We start from the raw sequence: 22,413 nt of genomic DNA on the forward strand, positions 1-22,413 counted from the left end.
CTGCCTGTTCTGTGCCAAGCTACTGGAGGGTGAGCACTGGATAATTTGGGTTGTGTTGTGACTTACCCTGACTAGGATTGTGGTCACTACTTGGACAAGGGTGCAATCCTCTACCAACTAGAGACCTCAATTTCCAGCACCATGTATTTTAGTCTCTCCTATATTTCAGCTTAAAGTATTTTCTCTGCCCAAAAGTCAAACGACAGGTGAAAGGGTTTTTCCATATTAAATGGTTTGCATCATATTGACATTAACATGTAAACATGCAAATATACTGTGCATTAGCCACAGTTAGATTTGTTTTAGCTTGCGTAGCCACATGTTTAGTATGGTTGTTTGGCAAGCCATCTTGTTTCATGTCATGTGGGTTTTTAATTTTAGGAGACGTGAAACTCAACCACTCTCTGCTTCCATATGGAGCCTAATGTGATTCATGGTTTTTAAATGTATTGATTTGATAATTAGCTTTAGATATGCACTTCAATGTATTAGATAGATCTTTCTGGGGCCTAATTTGAAGCAAAGAAAACAAGAACCGGAGCGTGTGCGGTGGCGTGGTGAGGGGAGACTGAATTTCTGTGTGCTTGGTGTTAATCGTTTTGCACCAGCAAGACGACATGGAATAACTTTTGTTCTGCTCTATGCTTTCAGATGCATGTGGCACATCAGCAGACATCTTGGAATTTCAAGCTGCCTGTTCATCAACCTGCATGCGTGCACAGTAACAGGCTCCAAATTAGAGTTTTTTGGTTGCAGATTATCATTAATGTGCCCTTCCAGGTATATTCTGGTGTTGCTTACATGAAAGGGTAAACTAATGGTAAAGCACAGCCCAGGCAACAAGCATTGGAAATGACAAAAGCTCAGCAGCCAACGTCATACCAATTGGTTTTGCCATAGCTTGTTTTTCCATTGCAGTCACATGAGAAAGTGACTTGTAATAAAGCCCTTAATTTTCCTTATATTGAGACAGGCTGGAGTTGTTCCAGCCTCGAGACGGATTGACTCATAAGCAGTATGTTCGTGCTATACTCTGATTGGCTGAGAGTCACGGCTCCAGGATGTCCTCAGCATGTGCAGAGGACCATGGTGAAGAGGTGGACAACAGACTGGCCACAGACGATAGGGAAAGTCTGGCGTCTGTAGTCTGTGCTCAGAGGGCTGAGATAAGCAAGGTCAGAACAAGATGTTCAGTAGCTTCCAGGGATGGTTGGAACAGGGTTTTATTGCTTCACCACGTCCCAGTGATGATAATCTAAGTGGAGATCTCTGAAGTGCCTCCTCCTCACTCAGGGCCAGGTTAAATAAATCCCCCAGCACTGCGGGGAGGCAGAAAGAGCTGGAATAGAGACATGGAGCGGTTCGGTGGAGCACGGCTTGCCACAGCCCTGCTTGCCCTCTGCATAGGGCTGCCCTACGTGCTCGGGAAGGCGGATGTCGGTGAGTTTATGATCCGCAGGCTTCATCATAGCCCATGTGCCATCATGGTTGTGACCCCTTGCAGAAAGATACTATAGTCTGCATGAGGCTGGCATCAACTGTTTTACTAGAATCATAGAACTCTAGAGGTGGGAAACCCCAAGAAACCTCTGCATAAAAGAGGTTACCACACAGTTCAGACATAGTGTGTTACCGCCATTCTTTAGAGCAGGCTCTGTGTTTGAGGTTTGCCACCCCTCACATGCAAGGATATTGCAGAGCCTACCGCCTCTCTGGATTAGAGACATAAGGCCTAATTTATATATTGGCTGTAAGCATACTCCATCGCAATGGAGACATAGGGCCTCATTTAGATTTCGGCGGAGGGGTTACTCAATCACAACGGTGACAGATATCCTTCCGCAGAAATCTAAATAGCGTAGGAAACAATGGGATTTAGATTTCAGCGGATGGGATATTCATCACCATTATCATGGAATACCCCCTTCACCGAAGTCTAAGTAAGGCCTTCTTACCACCAATATAATGGTGCACCCTCCGGATTTAAATGCGGGTGGAGCATAGTTTGGCCACGGCGGACACTTCCCAGTCGGGCCTTTGGAGAATTGGCTAGATATGCTCCCACCTAAATTAGAGGGTGGATTTTATATCCGTTTTTCACTGCCTGGCTAACACTGGCGGTAATAGGAAGTAAAAAACTAAACCCTCCCCCCCACCTTGCACCATGGGAGATAGCTCCCATGGTGAGGAGGCATTTTGTATTTTTTTATTTTCTAAAACAAAATCCCTATTCAGAAAGATTGACGGACGGCTCTGTCGTGTTGAGGTGGCCATGCGTCAGACTTGAAAAAGCACTGATAGGAAAAGCTTTGACGGGGGTTCCTGCCAATGCCTTAAAAATGACCCCGGCTTAGTAATCATCTATACGTTTGATGGGCAGGGACTCAGTTCTTGTGCACAAGGATTAGAACCTGTGGGCAAGAAGCGAGCATGATCCTACACATGGGATCTCACCCATAAAAGATGTTCTGCTCACTTGACTATTGCCTGTTGCTAATTACTGACTATCTTGAAAGTGGTAAAATGTCACATCTGAATTTAGATGGAATTTCCTCTCAGTTATTCTCATAGGATGACACCGCAGTTGATGTAATTCATCCCCAAATAACCTTTAAGTAAATAATTGTCACACTCGAATCAAGCAGTTTTTATTTTCCATTCGTGCTTTCCACCATAATTGTAAAATATGATAGCTTTTAAATTTAGATAAATTTTTTCCCAAGAGTGCTTTCTGCATGGTCAAATGGCCCGCTCAGACAATGCATGCATGAAGCGTTTTAATATGTACACAATTTAACTTTTTCTTGTGTAAATGTCAGAATTAAATCTTTGTGGCCTATTTACAAAAAGTCAGACAGTGCAGCTCAGCAGATTGCCTTGCTGCGCTGCGTGGCAGGGAAAGGACAGGGCTGTGCTGCACTTAAGGCAATAGGGCGCATTCCTGCCCTTTTCCCAGCGCTGGTGCCCAATGTGCTGCCTAGCACCAACGCAGGTCTCCTTGCATCGTGGTGTAGGGGTGGCCCCGTTGACACTTCGTGCATAAATCAATCCTGAGAAGCACACTCCTAGAAATAAAGATACTTCTCTTCAGTACACCTCTCCAGGGAAGGTGTATCCTTTTGGAGCACTCCCAGGTTTCAGAGTTCTGGTAAATCTTCAAATGCAAGAAAAACCATGGAAGTTGTGCGGGAAAACCCTCCCAGCATCGATGGAACATCATCCAACTGCAGAGTAAGGCAACGCAGTGATTTGTGCTGCGTTGTCTTACTCCAGATTTATGGACCCACTCAGGGCCACGCAAAGTGGCCAGGGGTGGCTTCATAAATCTGAATGCAGGTTTACGTTGCTCTTCCACCACGTTGTAATAGGCCCTTATATGTGTAGTGTGGATGTACAGAAGCGGCCTCATCAAACCGCTGTACCTCTACTTAGTGGGGAACATGGATCCTCACATGAATCCTCAGGAGATGCCCAAAGGAGGACAAATGCAAAACATCTGAGCCACACGCAGGATGCAGACTCTCACATACACATCCCTCAACTAGGTTTGTTACCCACGCTCCAGTGAAATATTTGCATAAGGTGTAAAATTCAGGAACCATTGACATGGCCACACTCTTGTGTGGATGTGCGTTAAAGTTTGGACTATTCAAGGATGTTGACCGTCTTTGGTATTTTTATGTTACTCTAAAATGCCAGTGCCACCCTAAAATGTCAGACTGTATACTAAATAGAAACAAATAAAATAATATTTCCTCTACAAGGTGTGTCTGCGAAAAGGTAGCTCATGTGTAGATGTGTCCATGAGAGAACTCAGCTCAGTGCGTGGAGGTTGGAGAGAGACCCTGTGACTCAAGTAAAGCTCAGGATTCAGAGCTGAGGGCAAGCGGTGAACAGCAACACGTCCCCTCTGATCCTCTGAAGACTGTGATACCTTTAGCATCCTTGACCACTACTACCGGTAGTTCCATCTGCTACTCCAAACGTATGGAGGGTCTTCACGATCAGAGCCGGGGGAACTGCTCTCCTGGAATCCAATGCACGTAGACTAGGGTTCCTCCTCGCAAACGAGAAGGGAAGCCATCATGGTCTTTTCTTCAAACTTGCATTTACCAGTAGAGTGGAAGATTCTCCATCAAATTCCACGTCCTTTCATTAATGGATCAACAAACTGGGCTCCTCTTCCCACCAGTGACAGGCTGTGGTCGCTTACTGGACATACGAATGCCTACACCAGCAATCATGCTCGGGTTAGTATCTACTCAGTGGCTTATGAATGCTTACACCAGCAATCACACCTAGATTAGTATCTACTCAGTGACAGAGGAGTGCCTACACCAGCTATCAAGCCCAGGTGAGCATCTACTCAGTGACCCATGAATACATACACCACCAGTTACATCCAGGAGAGCATCTACTCAGTGACCGATGAATACATACACCATTAATCAAGCTCAGATGAGCATCTACTCAGTGACAGATACATACATACGCCAGCAATCACACCCGGGTTAGTATCTACTCAGTGACAGATGCATACATACACCAGGAATCACACCCGGGTTAGTATCTACTCAGTGACAGATGCATACATACACCAGCAATCACACCCGGGTTAGTATCTACTCAGTGACAGATGCATACATACACCAGCAATCACACCCGGGTTAGTATCTACTCAGTGACAGATGCATACATACACCAGCAATCACACCCGGGTTAGTATCTACTCACTGACAGATGAATACATACACCAGCAATCACACTCGGGTTAGTATCTACTCACTGACAGATGAATACATACACCAGCAATCACACCCGGGTTAGTATCTACTCAGTGACAGATGCATTCATACACCAGCAACCACACCCGGGTTAGTATCTACTCACTGACAGATGAATACATACACCAGCAATCAAGCCTGGGATAACCGCTGCTCAGAGGCTTATGAATGCATACACCAGCAGTCAAGCCTGGGATAACCGCTGCTCAGAGGCTTATGAATGCCTTCACCAGCAGTCAAGACCAGCAGGTTAGCATCTACTCAGTAGCTAATGAATGCATACACCAGCAATCCCCGCTTATTTAGTATCTCCTCAATGACAAAGAGGGCTATCAGGGCTGTCACACTCATAGCAGTGTCCTCCTCCTTCATGAAGAAGCCAACATACCCCACCCCACACTGAAGGTTGACTAGTTCACTGATGCTCCTGTGCCCACTGTAAGGCTGATTCAGGTACTCCCGTCATCCCTTACTACGTCATGTAACCATCTACAAATTGACAACAATGGGAATCTCCTGAGAAACTGGAAGCGCCCAGCACCTGGCAGTGAAATCCTTAGAACTCTCCAACTTATGGTGGTCATCTTGGCAATGAAACTCTGCCTGTTTCTGCAAATAAATGTTTTAATGTTATACGCCCCCCACCACCCCCACACACATACACACACAGAGAACCAGAAACACACACAAACCCATGCACACACAAACACACATCATAACACGCTATCCAACTTTACATCTACACACGCTCTGGACACAGTGCAACACAGCAAGCCACCTTGTGCGCTGCGCTGTGCTGTGTGAAAGGGAAAGGGCAGAAATGCACCGTATTTAACATTATATTCCGCATTCCTGTCCTTTCCTAGTGCGGCCACAATTTTGGCTGCCTAGCGCCAATGCAGACATCCTTATATCTTGTTGTAACGGTGGCTGCGTTGTAGGCCTGACTGTTTCTGTGAAAGAAGGGACACCTTCCTGCAAAAAACAATCCTGAGAGACATTTTCCTCTTTCGACATGTGCCGCAGAATCCTGCAGACATTGGCACTTGGGGATAAGAAGACATTGTCACTAAGGGATTATAAGACACCGACAGTAATCAATATTAAGCCACTGACAGTAAGGGATAATATCACACTGCCTTTAAGGGATATGATGACACTGACGGTAATGGATCACGCTGACACTAAGGGATAAGATGCCTAGAAAGCTACCTACCCTGCCTCAGACAGGTTGATAGGTGGAGACAGCCGCAACTCAGGAGCATCCTTCAGACGGGTATCCAGGGTCTTCCATAAGGAGAAGAAGGTGATCGATATCTTGCGTTTTATGGCACATAGGGGGTGATTCTGACCGCGGCGGACGGCGGTCGCCGCCCGCCAAGCGGTTCCCGCCGAAAGACCGCAGCGGTCATTCTGGCTTTCCCACTGGGCCGGCGGGCGACCGCCGAAAGTCCGCCCGACAGCCCAGCGGGAAACACCCTTCCCACGAGGACGCCGGCTCAGAATGGAGCCGGCGGAGTGGGAAGGTGCGACGGGTGCAGTTGCACCCGTCGCGAATTTCAGTGTCTGCAAAGCAGACACTGAAATTCTCCGTGGGGCCCTCTTACGGGGGCCCCTGCAGTGCCCATGCCATTGGCATGGGCACTGCAGGGGCCCCCAGGGGCCCCGCGGCAACCCCTACCGCCATCCTGTTCCTGGCGGGAGAACCGCCAGGAACCGGATGGCGGTAGGGGGTGTCAGAATCCCCATGGAGGATTCTCAAGGGCAGCGGGAAGTCGGCGGTACACCGCCGACTTTCCGTTTCTGGCCGCGGCTGAACCGCCGCGGTCAGAAGGCCCAGCGGTGCACCGCCAGCCTGTTGGCGGTGCTACCGCCGACCTCCGCCATGGCGGTAATTACCGCCAGGGTCAGAATGACCCCCATAATCTCTTATGTGGTGTTGCGTCCTCTAGTGCCTTGTCTCATGTTGCCTTCAATATATCCAGGGAAAACACTGTTATGACTCCAATACAATCATGGGAAAAAACAGAGATAGATAAATGAAGAATGGATGGACAGATTGATGGACAGCGGAACAGATTGTTGAACAGATTGATGGATACACAGATGCATTGATAGAGGAAGGGTGCATGAATGCATGAATAATCTCTTTTCTCACAATGGTATCTCTTTTCATTATTTTAGCAAAGCAGAACAAATGCCCTCCAGCTCTTCCTTTCTGTGATCAGAAACCAAATGCTGACTTTTGCATGACAGACGATGATTGTCCAGGGGACTACCTGTGCTGCAACCTCTGCGGAAGGTGGTGTTTGCCTCCTGTGGGAGGTGCGTATCTGCCTTTGAATGTTAATCATCACTTTTGTCACTTTCTACGGCACACCTGTAAGTAATGTGGTAGGAAGGCCCCACTGCCTGAATAAGTGCCATTGTGTGGCCTCCAAGTCAACAGGAAGGAATGTGGCCCATCTCGTCTGCTGGTCTCTGGAGACCATCAGCTGCAAGAGATTTATCTGGACTAGAGTTGGGTCTTGTGACTTAGGACCTGATTTAGATATTGGTGGGCTAGTTGCTCCATCACAACGGTGATAGATATCCCGTCCGCCAAAATCTAAATTCCATTATATCCTATGATATTCAGATTTCGGCAGACGGGATGTCCGTCACCGTTGTGACGGAGTAACTCATTCGCCAACATCTAAATCAGGTCCTTACAGGACCAATGCATTAATTCCATGAATCTGTGTTTGACCTCAAGGTCAAAGGTTCTAATCTCGATGCGCCCACTCAGCATTTCATCCTTCTGAAGTCGATAATGTGAGTACCATTGACCTGGTAAAAATAAGCATCTGCTGTTTCAATGTCAAGAGGCCCTTCAGGGTGAATGTTGACTCTAAACCAGTCACAGCCAGATGCTGCAGGATGATCCAGACCATCTTCCCAGCTGCTTGCAGGGGCCATGCGCACCTCACTAGCCACACTGTAGGACTGATCCACATCAACCATCAGCCATGTACAATGAATAATGCAAGGAATCACCCAACTACTCGGCTGGAATGACCCTGGTCCCAGTCACACTGCAGGTGTGGTACATGCCATATCCTCATCCATCCTCCAGGAGTGGTCCAGGCCACCTGCATACCCAAGCTGCATGAGTGGTACATGCCATATCCACACCCACGCTACATGAATGGTCTATCCCACCTCCACCCTACGCTGCATGAACGCTTGATCCCTCCTCCACACCCACGCTGCATGAATGCTCTATCCCACCTCCACCTGCATGAATGCTACATCCCACCTAGGAATGCTCCATCCCACCTCTACACCCACGCTGCATGAGTGCTACACGCCATCTCCACACCCACGCTGCATGAATGGTCTATCCCACCTCTGCCTCATGCTGCATGAACGCTTGATCCCTCCACCACACCCACGCTGCATTAATGGTCTATCCCACCTCCACCTGTATAAATGCTCCATCCCACCTAGGAATGCCTCTACACCCACGCTGCATGAATTGTTCAGGCCACCTCTCTAGCAACCTGCAGGAATGATGCAGACCATCCCTCCAACCACACCACAGGAATGGTCCATGCCATATTCCCAACCACTCTGCTTGCGCAACTCTGTATACTTCTCTACCCATGCTAAAGTAATTATGCAGACAACTTCCCCAGCCACACCACAGAATGGTCCAGGTCCCATCCCAACCACATTGTGTGAATGGTTCATGCCGTATTTTCAGTCACACCACAGGAATGACCCAGGTCTCCTCTCTCAGTCACACCACAGGAATGGCCCAGGTATCCTCTCTCAGTCACACCACAGGAATGGTCAAGACAACACAGTAATGGTCCAGATCCCATTCCAGCCATACAGCCTGAATGGTTCATGCCATGTCTACAACCATGCTCAAGAAATGGTCTATCCCACCTCCACACGCACGCTAAAAGAATGGTCCATGCCATCTCCACAGTAATGCTACAAGAATGATCCAGGCCCGTCACTAGCAATGTGCAGGAATGATGCAGACCATAACTCCAACCACACCACAGGAATGGTCCATGCTGTATCACCAGCCATACTGATTGAATGATTGAGAACACCTCCCCAGCCTTGCTAAAGTAATTATACAGACGACATCCCCAGCCACACCACAGAATCGCCCAGGCCTCACAAGGTGCTAACGGTTAATGTTCCCTTTCCAGCCACACCATGGCAATGGTCCATTTCTTCTCTCCAGTTACACTATAGGAATATTCCAATTCTCTGACCCTTCCACACTGTGTGACTAGTCCATGCCACCCCTCCAGCTGCTCCACAGGAATGGTCCATGTCTCTTTCCAGCATACCACAAGAATGGTCTATGTCTCCTCCACAGCCATGCTGTGGGGATGGTCCAGGCCACCTTCCAGTCATGCTGCAGAATTGACCCAGGCGCCACATCACTCACTGGACACTACACCAACTCTCTCAATAACTGGATGGTTCATCTTTCTTTGGCCAAGGGCACCTGAGATGGTGCCCAGCTCTCCCAAGACTGTTTGATGTTCCAAAAGGTAGCTTTGTCTTTTAGAGGGAGCAGCATGTAATTGAATTTGTGAGCCATGGGGGAAGGGGCTAGCATAGCCCAAGATGGCCGTGGCTCATGACCTCACCTCCTCGCCCACCCATCATTACCAGTGTGCCACTGAGGCCATTGAAATGTTTGTATATTCTGGGGTTAAGTGCTACTATGGCAGAGTGTGGGTGCTGGCCAGAGACACCACCAAAGGCACAGGGTTGTGAACAAGTTACGTAATGCACCAGGGTATTTCATGAATGATCCCTGTTTAGTCTAACGCAGCAGTACAAGGCCCAACGGTTCACTTTGGGGTGCAAATATCTGGCTTATATGTGGAATGCAGGTTACTGAATATGTATCACAGGGTACTCCAAAATAATTGTTTCTAGGCTCAGGAAAGAGGGAAAAACAGCAATCAATAATAGACTTCCACCTCAACCTCTCTGCATTAATCAATGAAATCAATCCAATACGATGTGACTCCATTTTTTTTTTCTACATTTTTATTTCATTTTACACACATACGATTTTTTTTACATTACAAGATTTCATTATTTGTATGAATTGCCTTTACAAAATACAGTGCTTAAGAACTCATACATACATCTCACAGGCAATATTATAATAAATACAATGTGAAAACAACACAAAACATTACGATTGAATGTTAGATCACCACTTATTCATCTGTCACTCTTATACATTACACAAGTACAAGTCTACTGGATCCCCAGATCAAACAATCCTTAAATAGACCACCAAGGAGATCTACAGTTGTGTGTCTTGTACATTACTGACGTGTGGCTTCCTTCTCCTTTCACACTCTCCTGGACCCCTTCTAGAGTACTGCTAGAGTCAATACTCAGAGAAAAGAAAACATCATCTCATAGAAGCTGTAAGCAGGTGGTCAGAAGAAGGCCTCTGAGGGTCTGTCTCTGATCAAATCATTGCATGCTGCAAAACAAATATGCAGAGGCCTTTTAATTGTTAAGTTTGGTAAGAATGCAGCAGACCCTTTAACATACATAGCTGCGAATTATGCAAAAGTTTGGAATTGCAACAAATAAAGCCTTCAAATTTAGGGGAAATCATGCGGCTGAGACGGCACATGGTTGACTAATTCTGTGATCTACAGAGATGGGATCTGATGTAAAACCTCTTTATGTGGTTTTATGGCTTTCACTTTGTGTAGGAAGGTAGCCTCTTTCAAGCATTGTTACCCCCACTTTTGGCCTGTTTGTGAGTATATGTCAGGGTATGTTTACTGTCTCACTGGGATCCTGCTAGCCAGGACCCCAGTGCTCAAAGGTTGTGGCCTGTATGTGTGTTCCCTGTGTAGTGCCTAACTGTGTCACTGAGGCTCTGCTAACCAGAACCTCAGTACTTATGCTCTCTCTGCTTTTAAAATTGTCACTATAGGCTAGTGACCATTTTCACCAATTCTAATTGGCACACTGCAACACCCTTATAAATCCCTAGTATATGGTACTGAGGTACCCAGGGTATTGGGGTTCCAAGAGATCCCTATGGGCTGTGGCATTTCTTTTGCCACCCATAGGGAGCTCAGACAATTCTTACACAGGACTGCCACTGCAGCCTGAGTGAAATAAAGTCCACGTTATTTCACAGCCATTTACCACTGCACTTAAGTAACCTATAAGTCACCTATATGTCTAACCCTCACTTAGTGAAGGTTAGGTGCAAAGTTACTAAGTGTGAGGGCACACTGGCACTAGCAAAGTTGCCCCCCCATAGTTTAGGGCAATTTCCCCAGACTTTGTGAGTGCGGGGACACCATTACACGCGTGCACTACATATAGGGCAATACCTATATGTAGCTTCGCAATGGTAACTCCGAATATGGCCATGTAACATGTCTAAGATCATAGAATTGTCCCCCCATGCCAAATCTGGTATTGGGGTGCCAATCCATGCATCCCCGGGGCTCCAGCATGGACCCCGGGTACTGCCAAACCAGCTCTCTGGGGTTTTTCTGCAGCTACCGTTGCTGCCAACCCACAGACAGGCTTCTGCCCTCCTGGGGTCTGGGCAGCCCAGTCCCAGGAAGGCAGAACAAAGGATTCCCTCTGAGAGAGGGTGTTACACCCTCTCCCATTGAAACTGGTGTTAAGGGCCTGGGAGGAGTAGCCTCTCCAGGCCTCTGGAAATGCCTTGAAGGGCACAGATGGTGCCCTCCTTGCATAAACCAGTCTACACTGGTTCAGGGAACTCCCAGCCCCTGCTCTGGCGCGAAACAGGACAAAGAAAAGGGGAGTGACCACTCCCCTGTCCATCACCACCCAAGGGGTGGTGCCCAGAGCACCTCCAGTGTGTTCCAGATCTCTGCCGTCTTGAATCAAGAGGTGTGAGGACACAATGGAGGCCTCTGAGTGACCAGTGCCAGCAGGTGATGTCAGAGACCCCTCCTGATAGGTGCTTACCTCACTAGGTGGCCAATCCTCCTCTGAGGGCTATTTAGGGTCTCTCCTGTGGGCTTTTCCTCAGATAACGACGTGCAAGAATTCTCCAGAGTTCCTCTGTATCTCCCTCTTCGACTTCTGCCAAGGATCGACCGCTGACTGCTCCAGGACGCCTGCAAAACTGCAACAAAGTAGCAAGAAGACTACCAGCGACATTGTAGAGCCTAATCCTGCCGGCTTTCTCAACTGTTTCCTGGTGGTGCATGCTCTGAGGGCTGTCTGCCTTCACCCTGCACTGGAAGTCAAGAAGAAATCTCCTGTGGGTCGACAGAATCTCCCCCTGCTAACGCAGGCACCAAACTTCAGCTTCACGGTTCCTCTGGGTCCCCTCTCATCGCGACGAGCGTGGTCCTTGGAACACAGGTGGTAGATCCAAGTGACCCTAATAGTCCACTCGTCCTTCTGTCCAAATTTTGCAGAGGTAAGTCCTTGCCTCCCCACGCCAGACAGTAATCCTGTGTACGGCGTGATCTGCAGCTGTTAGGGCTTCTGTGCACTTTTGCAAGGAATCCTTCGTGCACAGCACAGCCCAGGGCCCCAGAACTCTGTCCTGCATTGCTCAACTCGCTGAGTTGACCACCGGCTTTGTGGGACCCTCCTTTGTAGTGCTGAGATGACCGTTGTGCTCAGTTTTCTTGAGCCCATGTTCAAGTACTTCTGCGGGTGCTGCCTTCTTGTGCGTGGGCTCTCAGTATTGCAGAGGGCCCCCTCTGTCTCCTCTTCCAAGTGGCGACCTCCTGGTCCTTCCTGGGACCGGACAGCACCATTTTATTTTAACCGCGCCTTTGCAGCTAGCAAGGCTTGTTTGCGGTCTTTCTCAAAAGAAACAACTCTGCATCCTCCAGCCTTCCGTGGGACATCTTCTGTGCAAAGGAGAATTTCCTGGCGTCTTTCGTTGTTGCAGAATATTCAGCTTCTTCCACCCAGAGGCAGCCATTTTGCACCCTCATCCAGGGTTTAGTGGGCTCCTGCCCCCCCTGGACACTTTTGTGACTCTTGGACTTGGTCCCCTTCCTTTAAAGGTCCTCACGTCCAGGAATCCGTCTTCAGTGCTTTGCAGTCTGTTGTGGTCTTCGCAGAATCTCCCATCACGACTTTAGTGTGTTTCTGGGGAAGTAGGGTAACTTTACTCCTACTTTTCAGGGTCTTGGGATGGGGTATCTTGGACACCTTTAGTGTTTTCTTACACTCCCAGCGACCCTCTACACAGTACACTAGGCCAGGGGTCCCTAAGTGGTTCGCATTCCACTTTCTTAGTACATGGTTTGTGTTGCCCCTAGGCCTATTGCATCCTATTGTATTCCACAGTGTGTGCACTACTTTTCTAACTGCTTACTTACCTGATTTTGGTTTGTGTGAATATTTTGTGTATTTTACTTACCTCCTAAGGGAGTATATCCTCTGAGATACTTCTGACACATTGTCACTAAAATAAAGTACCTTTATTTTTGGTAACTCTGAGTATTGTGATTCTTATGATATAGTGCTATATGATATAAGTGGTCTAGTAGGAGCTTTGCATGTCTCCTAGTTCAGCCTAAACTGCTCTGCTATAGCTACCTCTATCAGCCTAAGCTGCTAGAACACTACTAATCTACTAATAAGGGATAACTGGACCTAGCACAAGGTGTAAGTACGATCAGGTACCCATTATAAGCCAGGCCAGCCTCCTACACTTAGTATCTTCGCTTTGTGAAAGAATCTCTTAATGACACTCAAACTGGGGAGTGTTTAAAATGACCATGATTCACCCTGTCAAATGCCTTTATCGTGTCCAGTGTCCATGGCAAGAGTCAGTCTCTGTGGTCCTAAACTTGTCCAATGACTTGTTCATGGTCAGTACCCGCTGCCTTCACAGGGCCCTAGGGGACAAAGCCGCCTTGATTCTGAGTTATTGTGGTTGAACATTTTTCAGCCCTTTGGCTCAGACATTAGATAATATTCTGGTGGGGCAGTCAGTCATCAAGGCATTCAAACCATTCCGACCTGCTTCTGCGATTACGAACATTTAAATATTTTAAAATAACTTTTCAGTAATCTCTGTCTTTTTTACTTCGTGAAGATTGTGAAGACGCAGTAATAATGCATTGCTTTACCTTTATAAAATAACATGGGAATTCCATTCCACCTGGCAGGCCTTTCAGAGCTCCTGACCTCCTCTGCCCAAATCTTCTCAATTTGGTGGTTCTCGTTGGTTGCCCAGGTTGAGACAATTTTACTAAGAAAGGGGCTTAGTTACAAGCCCCTTACACAGCGGGTGCGTCCCTTTTTATATGGGAAAAAGTGACGCACCGGCGGCGCGAGGGGCTTGTAAATAAGCCCCAAAGACATTCTTCCATTTAGATTCTAGGGGGCCTATTTATGAGGATTACCTTACTGCGCTGTACTGCATGACAGGGAAAGGGAAGGAATGTGCCGTATTTAACACGATACGCCGCATTCCTGCTTTTTCCCCTGCGCTGGTGCACAATGTGCTGCCTAGTGTCAACACAGGCAAGGGTGCTTGCGTTGTAGGCAGGATTGTTTTTGTGCAGGAAGGTACACCTCCCTGCACAAAAACAATCCTTAGAGGTGTTTTCCTCTTTCGATGTGTGCTGCAAAATGCACGCCAAGGTTTTTGACGCAAAACCCTATTTACTAAAGAAAAGCAGACAGGGTTTTGTGTTAAAAAATAGTGCCCAATTCTAGTAGGTGCTAGCATGGGGAAATGCTTTTATTTCTCCTGTATTTTCTGACTTTGCATGTGTGTTGCACTGTACAGCACACATGGAAGGTGGGAAAACTTTCAAAGTTGATCTAAGCCTAACACTTTGTACTGGAAGGCTATCCTTCCAGTTCAGACCCTACTCTAGTCTCATGTAGACACCCTTGCACTATGGTGCAAAGGTGTGTGTGAGGCGCACGGCAACACATTTCTTCGCCCGCACTAGGGAGAGGGGAGGAGAGTGCCATATTTCTGTAGATGTGGAGGTCTTCTGCTCTCTCCTTCTCACGCAGCGCAGCATTTCTGGCTCCTGAAATGTGCTGCAGGATAATCTAGTAAATCTGGGCCCATATTTCTGGAGCCACTCAGGGCCATGCAGAGTGTCCTGGCGCGGCTTTATAAATCTCATTTTACAGTTGCGTCGCACACGTGCCATATTGCGTTGTGGAAGCGCACCGCCACTGGCCTCATAAATAGGCCCTTAGCTTTATTGCCTTTCAGTGTGTTGCAGAAGGCCCGCATTATTTTGTTTTACCTGCTGTCCTAGCGCCTGCCTTCCCGCCTCGTTTTTGAGGATTGCTATCCCTCCCTGCCAACTGAAGAGTGTACCTTTAGGCGCTTATTTACAAGCCCCTTGCACCAGGGGCGTCACTTTTTATATTGGAAAAGGTGACTCACTCGAGGCGCAAGGGGCTTGTAAATAAGCCCCTAATCTGAGCAAAGACCAGTAGCATTCCCCACAAGTGTATTTTAACATGCAGTCTACTTTTTCCATCATTTCCATGCCATGGACTTCTTCGTCCCGGTCTTTATTTTCTTACCTGCAGCTTGTGTAGCTTGCCCCCCATATGGACAGTTCGTGCTGAAAATGCTGCTGCTAGTGATTCTACAAAACACTCCTTGTATTGTCAAAGTTTACATTTTTCGTTTTTTGCCCATCTTCCGGTACCAAGTGTCTCTTTAAATTTGTGTCTGGTACCTTCTGCTGCAGGTTGAGCCCTGCCACCCTCATTACTATGAGGGCCCATGATCAGATTCAAGGATGCTTCCAGGATGAGGAGGCAGTCAGTTCTTGTGAAGTCCTGCATGCAGTGTGAGTCAGTCTCACTGTCATTCCTCATTCTTTCCAGCTCGGCGGCGCAGTGTGCAGACCCATATCTACAAGGCCACACTAAGCCGCTTTGCGTGGCTTTTCGTGGCCTCCTAGATACAGAATGAGGCAAGGCAGTGCAAGGGACTGAGTCCGTCTCACTGTCATTCCTCATTATCTTCTGCTCCAGGAAAAGTTGATCCTCCATTGCTCCTTTCGCATAGGTCTCTCTGTCTTGTTCGCTGACTCTTGTCTTACAGACTGTTCATGTTACTTACAACCGCTTGTATCCAGATAGGGTAGGATAAGTGAAGCTTACCTGTTTTAGCACAATTACTAAAACACAATTACTACTCAGCCCTTTACTTCCTGCCATATTTTTGAGTGAGCAGGTGGAATCTACACCCAACAGCTGTGGCAAAGCGGTCCAATTATTGGCAAATGTTACTGGGAAGTAAAAAATACCCCTTAACCAAGCCAGTAACTGTGGGCTTGAGACCCAGCACTACCTACTCTATCTTTCATCCTTCCAGGGTTGTAAAATTCTGCATTATATCATTAATACCTACCTACATATGGGGTGGGGGAGAGGCTAGTTGTCCGTATCCACCTGTCTCCATCGCTTTTGGACCTGCACCAGGTGATGAAAATCCTTCTTTTCAAGCAATGCCTGGTCACAGTTTAGCAATCCACATGCTGGGCACTCCTGAAGAGATCAGGTCCATCTCTTAACAAACCCCCTGTTTCTTTCACCCCTGACTTGTCAATCACTGCCTGCATCCCCCTGTCAGCATCACCTGCACACAAACCCCTCTCTACTGTCCCACCCTTGACTCCATCCCCTTACTCTGCGGTACCTACTGTAAAACCCACCGCCATATATGATGCTCCCCTGCTAGATTCACGCAGCATGAGATACATACAAACATATATACATATGTCTAAACATGCATGCCTCTAATGCTAATGCCTACACCGGTGTGCGATGTATGAAAAATCCTAATACACATTACACTTAGTGGGAGTCACTGACCTGTCTACTGGTGAGAAGTGACGTCATGGTTCAAGGCTCCTGTTCTGGGGGCCAAATGCTCTGAGTGTAGTATTTGTGGGTGTGGACCCTCAGATCATGCATCTATCGCCTCATGCATGTAACACACATGTAGGCTGTGTAAGTAACACGACTTAGCTCAGGTAGATCCTGCAGTGTAAGGTGATGTGAGATGGTCCCTTTAATGCTTGTATTTTCTCCTCAGCTGTTGTTTTTTATGTTCCTCCAAACCGTATTCTGTAATTCATTGGATGACATTGAAGTGGAACAGAGTAAACTGATCTGCTGATAGTTGGATGCAAATAACCATTTAATGCTGCAATCTGCAATCCATGTCTAATGGTCTGAACCCCTTTTTCTCCAGGGGTTCGGTTTGGTTGAGTCCGAAGAGAGATTGTGCTGAATATCAACTCTGAAGGTGGATCCCCTGGCCAGGAAGGCTTTTGATCGCCGGTGACCAGCACAAGCCATGCCCAGTCATCCATGAGGGGACCGTGGAAGAGACCCTGCGACCAAAGAATAAAAACAAAATTCCTGCCTCATTAATCAGTCAATACATATGATATCTTCAGATAGTCCACAGTGCTCTCTAGAGGAGTGGAATAACTCTCTTAGGGCCTCATTTACAACAAACTGGGACATCGATCATGATACATCAGTGAGCTTGTGCTGCCCAGCACCCCACTAACAACACCCTGGTAGCACTGTATTTACAGTACAGCGCACCATGGTGGTCTTTGGCACAGCTGCGTGAGGCAGTTGTGGTGCTTTGCTGGACTAGCGTCAAAAATTCTAACGCTAGTCCAGCAAAGCTCGGAGAGGCCCATTGAAAATAGCCTCACGTCACTTTAACGCTTGCCCTCAGCAGGCATTAATAAATGATGCGAGAATGACGGAGTGAAATCTTGTAAATTTCACTGCACCATCCTTGCAGGCCTTTTTGTGGGGGAACGCCTCCCTTATATACATTATACCTGGAGCAGGTATAATGTGGCGCAAAGGTTTGCAAAGAGGCGCAATGATACCATTGCACCAGTTTGTAAGCATGGCACAGTGTGGGCGACTGTTCTGCGTCGTTGTAGCTTAAAACAAATAATGCTACAGCTGCGCAAGGGGCTTGTAAATGAGCCCCTTAGATTCCTCTGGTTATTCCCCCTGGATCACTGGATAAATACAGGTGCCCAGGAGTGGGTGCTGCGTCCCAAGGGTCGAAAAACACAGGCAATGGGAGAGCCTTCAGCATCTGAAACCTCTTGAGAAATGCTGGGCTCTCCAGATCCTCTGGTTACACTGAGACCTGCTTCTCTTTTAATAAAACCAGTACCCATCATTAGACGAATACGCCCCAGAGGCACATTTTTCTTTGTTTTTTGGATTTGCCTTTTGCACTGAAAGGTGTCTTCTCCACCTTACTATCCCAACACTTGTCCCTGCGTCTGCTGGCCGTTGACGAGCAGATGTTTGCCAATGGCCAGTGGTTTGACTGGAGGAAACTGTCCTACTCCTAGCAGATTTGTGTGTCTTCATCTGTTCCAGGGCCCACCTTGTGCTACTGACCTCTAGTGAGGCGGACGAGTTACTCCTTCACAACGGTGACAGATATTCCATCCGCCTCATTATATCCTATTGGATTAATATTTCGGCTGACGGGATATCCATCACTTTTGTGATGGGGTAACTCGTCCACCAAGATCTAAATCAGGCCCAGAGTCCTATTAGTGCCAGAAATCAGATGAGAAGAGGTGACATCTTTGTTTGCTCAGTGTGAGGTTTGTGGAGGTTTCTTGACTCTTTGAACTGGAGAGTCATGTCTTTGTTACACTGGTCGGTGGGTAATGTTTCTTGCTATCAAGTTAATTAATCAAGGGAATTGAAAAAGGTTCTGATTTATAAAACAAGTGGCTGTTTCCTCACCAGAGGATTCCCTATTGGTAGAATGTCCCCTAGGAGAGAATTTACTACTTTCTAAGTGTGCATTTCGAAATACAGCAATATCGCCTACTCTGTCTTCAATGCACACAATGTCTCCTGTCACCTGCTGGTCACAGAAGGTCTGACACCTCCCTGCCTGGACTGGTGTTTCCATGCACAAAACAACAGAGGTTTATGATATCATCAGCAATAAAAAGATGCAAACTCTATCCAAACTCACTGTCATCTTTTATTTTCTATATTTTATTAGCATAAACAAGTAAAAAAAGAAATAAAAGTGTGGAACATCTGAAATTTAGTTCTGTGACATGAGAAGTCATTGATGCTATAAGTACATATCTCCTGAGTCACACAACCATTTATGAACCTGGGAGTAACTTTGGTTTGAAACGTCGGTAAGTCCAATCCTGACTTACGGAGTCAGGGTTTGCCCATTTTTTTTACTCTAAATTAGACTTTCATCTTGGACGTAAACTAAAGAAGTCGAAGCCGCGGTGCTGGACTCTGAGGAACGGTTCATGACACGTATGTAGACGTGCTTCAGTGTGGTGACATAGGGAGTACTTGTCTTGCTACTGAGCTCTCCAAAAGATGAAGGAGAACATGGGATCTTATCAAATGCCTGCACCACCCTAGGGAGGGAATGGCCAGTCTCCAGGTGTAAAGAGCAGAGAATCTGGATTTCATTAAAGACACGGAGGCTAGCATTATGCATTAATACCCTTTAATGCCAAGCCGAGCAGCAGGTTTTTAACATTGCAGAATAGAACTCTTAACACATAAATAGTTCTTGAACAGAACCCTCTTCCTCTTTGATTTGTGATCCAAACTTCATCCAACAACGCAGATTCTATGTCAGCTGCCCAATGAGAAAACTTCATTGGTTGTTCTCTACAAATCAAAAACATACACATTAATGTATTTCTATCAACTACTAATACCTCTCAAAACCAAAGTCAACACCTGCCGTAATTTTTCTTCAGTATTACAAATACATCATAACAAGCACTTGAACCACTCCTTTCTTTTAGACCACCAAATGTATTTTTATTGCAATTTGTTTTTCTCTTTTTTTCATTTAATTCTACTCATGAATTGCGGGAGCGGAGGGTGGGATAATGCTAGCCCCCAGGTCTTCAATGAAATCTAGATTCAATATTCATTACACTCGGAGACTCGTTGTTTCATTACAAGACCAGAGGCTATCATTATGCTTGTTGTTGGTCATCCAGTACCACATCCGTCATATGCTCAAGCGGCTTATAATAATGCCTTACAAAGGTTTCAGCACTAGACCAATCAGCAGCTTTTACTGTACCTTCCAATCTGCCGCCCTCCAAAATACCTTACCGGCCATGGCATCCCTCATGGAATGTGCAGTAAAGATTTGCAAATCAGTGCCTTCCTCTTGCATTGTCCATTTTATCCATCTAGCAATAGTCGGTGTTGTCACTGCTTCCTAAGGCTTTACCAAAGGAATGAGTAATTGATTTACTCCATTAGGTCTGAAGTCTTGAATTCTAGACTCATATTCTTTTAAATATCGTACCACACAAAGCTGTTTACATGAGTCAACTTTTGGCTAAAAATTAGTTCCCAACATTGTTTTTGTTCTCTTTGTTACCTCAAAGGTTACCCCAAAAGAATCATAAAATGTATTACTTATCTCCAAAGCTTAAATATCAGATACTCTTTGGCAGGAGATCAAACATAACAAAGAAACCAATTTCTTCAACAAAGTTTTGAGTATCAAGTACCTGTTATTAGGCTAAGAGATCAACAAAGAAAGTACCCTGTTTACATCCAATAAAACCTTATACCGCGCCATCGGAGATCTCCTCAATCTAATGCTTTTCATAACTCTACAAACCAAAACATTATTGCTTACACTACGACCTTCAACAAGTTTATGACCCATAAAAACTGCACAACTACATCAATTAATGGTTCTGTAAGTCAAACATTTCTCAAACTGTTCTACTAAGAAATTCATAACATACACAACAGGCACATCCATGGGACCCAAACTCTTTTCCAAGCACCAACAAACCCACACATTCCAGATTCCCTGTGATATCTGTGTCTGGTACCCGGTGCCCAAGATTCTTCGAGCAATTCCTCAGCTTTTCCCAAAAATCCTGAAACAATAGAAGGTCTCCTGGTACTCTCCAGACAAAAAAGTTCAAAATCCCTGATTGCACCCTGGGATGCTCTTCTACTTTTTCCAAAACACCTACTGTCACTGGTAAATATCCAAGATTCATGCAAGGGGACCTAAAATATCTAAAACCTTGTCCTGCACCTTTTTTAGAGACCTTTCTAATCCCTTTCTTAGACCCGTTCCCATCCTAAACAAGAATATAATTCATTCTGGATCCAAGTTTAGAGTCACACCAGCTTTTCCCTCAAGAACAGGTCTTGAGTTTTCAGCTCTCATAATATTTCTCACTTCTTCGTCCAAAAGGGTTCTAGTCCATTTCATTATAAACTGAGCCACATGATCTAACAGCCACCAATCCTCACTTCTGGGGTGGCGAATCTCATATGGAGAAAACATCTCCTCACCAAGGGGATATTTAATCACATCCTTCAAAGTAGAAGGACCTTCATCCATCTGTAACCATTCATCTTTATCCCCTTCTGCAATATCCAAATCCAAACCATACTCATTAAATTTGTCCTCCTTCTTTTCTGAAATAGATTCTGAATTAGCCTCATCGCTCTGTGAATTCATCTCTTTTGAGCCGCCAAGGTTGTCATTTCTATTTGTGCCGCTAAGGACACCTTTCTTTTGTTGTGTGTTGCTAAGAACACATCTCATACGTTTGGTGTTCTGACAAACCAATCTTCCTGAGCCCCCCGACTCTCCATTCAAATGTTTAGATTTCCTCTTTCTCTTACCTTGTTTAACAAACTGGTCAGTATCCTCTTCTGATAAAGACCAAATCTCATTCTCTGAACCTGCCTTTCTCTTAGTCTCATCCATCACCTTTTCAATAGTTTCTTGAATACAAGTTTTTATCTCAGATTGAGTTAATGTTTTAATTAACTCCTCAATAGTCTTCCCTTCAGGAATCGCCACCCCGTCAACATCAGAACCAGACATAGTAAACTTGATAGTCAAACACAAGTCCAAACAATTAAATAGAAAATATATTTGTTACACTTCTACTCACAAGCTAAATCCACTAACTGTCAAATTAAACAATACGGTAAAACGATCAACTGTCACTTATGGAACTCTCAAAAAACATGAGCACACCTCAAATTAAGCCGAATTGAAATAGTCCCAATCTAACATGGCCGCCAAATCTCACGAGAGGACAGGTGGATACCTCTAACGCTTTCCTCCCACTGAAAGTAGGTGTAATCGAGACACACAGAGCTCCAAAAGCCCCAGTCTGAACGGAAAAGATTTCTAAATTAAGCCCCTGGTAATCAAAAGGCAGAAAACATTTGCCCGGTGGGCAGCACGAAGGAAACTGTGACTACCCAGCAACAGTTCGATCCGATACCAGAATTTGCTTGGGCGGCGCAACCGGGAACACAGGTTGGACCAGGCGGCGCATGAACTACAGGATGTAAATGTTTGTTAAAACGAACCACACCATCAATCCTTCACAAAGATGTGATCCTTAACAAAAATAACCCTTTGTAGGATTACTGAAATTAGCAGACATATGATACAAAACACCAGTCAACAATATCAAAATGTATCAAAATATACCATTAAAAACTACTACTAAACTGTCAAATTCAGATACGTATAAACCCTATTTAAACATTATAAAAGAAGCATGTTTCCAAA

At 46.0% G+C, this 22,413-nt stretch overlaps 1 long non-coding RNA gene across 1 annotated transcript; it reads left to right on the forward strand.

The window, feature by feature from the left end:
- The first annotated feature begins 1,347 nt into the window (after nucleotides 1-1,347).
- Nucleotides 1,348-18,814, forward strand: LOC138297189 (uncharacterized). Its single transcript, XR_011203924.1, has 3 exons — nucleotides 1,348-1,440; nucleotides 6,969-7,109; nucleotides 17,038-18,814. It is a non-coding gene; the product is annotated as an uncharacterized lncRNA (long non-coding RNA).
- The last annotated feature ends 3,599 nt before the right edge of the window (nucleotides 18,815-22,413 follow it).

This window comes from Pleurodeles waltl, chromosome 5 (assembly GCF_031143425.1).
Source record: "Pleurodeles waltl isolate 20211129_DDA chromosome 5, aPleWal1.hap1.20221129, whole genome shotgun sequence".
NCBI classification, from domain to species: Eukaryota; Metazoa; Chordata; class Amphibia; order Caudata; family Salamandridae; genus Pleurodeles; species Pleurodeles waltl.